Below are 686 nucleotides of genomic sequence, written 5' to 3'. Positions count from 1 at the left end.
AGCAGTCTTTTGTATTAATATTAAAAAAAAAAAAAAAAAACTAAAAACAGCTCCTGGATTCCTTGATCTTTTGAATGGTTCTCTTTGTCTCAGTCTCCTTCAGTTCAGCTCTGATTTTGGTTATTTCTTGTCTTCTGCTAGTTTTGGGGTTGGTTTGCTCTGGCTTTTCTAGTTCTTTTAGTTGTGATGTTAGATTGTTAATTTGAGATCTTTCTAACTCATTGATGTGAACATTTATTGAAAAATATGAAGTGCTTCATGAATTTGTGTGTTATTCTTGCACAGGGACCATGCTAATCCTCTCTGTATCTTTCCAATTTTAGTATATATGCTGCTGAAGTGAGCATGGTATGGAATTTTCCAAGTGTATGATGAGTCATTATTAATTTTTATATTGAATACAATATGGTTATCGTGTTCAAGGTCATGTGTAGGGCCTTTATTCAGAGATGTGATGAACTAATGCTCCAAATTCTAGGACTCCTTATGCAGTGATAGGAGAAAAACAATGACCAAATGCTTCTGAAACATAGGTAGTTAGTAGATTCCTCTGAATAAAATTATCATCTTTGTATTTGAAACATGTCTTTAAGACATCCTGCATGTTAAGGTCAGCAGTGATTAATTTAGAAACTGTGAATGTTAATTGAAGGCACAGTTTCTTCTGAAACCTTTTAAACATTTGA

General features: G+C 32.9%; 1 non-coding gene across 1 annotated transcript; it reads right to left on the bottom strand.

Annotated features, from left to right (window-relative positions):
* Nucleotides 1-240: 240 nt before the first annotated feature.
* LOC116556842 lies at nucleotides 241-347 on the bottom strand. The gene has a single exon (XR_004271190.1). It is a non-coding gene; the product is annotated as a U6 spliceosomal RNA (small nuclear RNA).
* Between the last annotated feature and the right edge of the window lie 339 nt (nucleotides 348-686).

This window comes from Sapajus apella, unplaced genomic scaffold, assembly GCF_009761245.1.
Source record: "Sapajus apella isolate SASKATOON/1434 unplaced genomic scaffold, GSC_monkey_1.0 scaffold17, whole genome shotgun sequence".
In the NCBI taxonomy this organism is placed as follows: Eukaryota; Metazoa; Chordata; class Mammalia; order Primates; family Cebidae; genus Sapajus; species Sapajus apella.
This window is presented reverse-complemented; position numbering and strand designations above follow the sequence as displayed.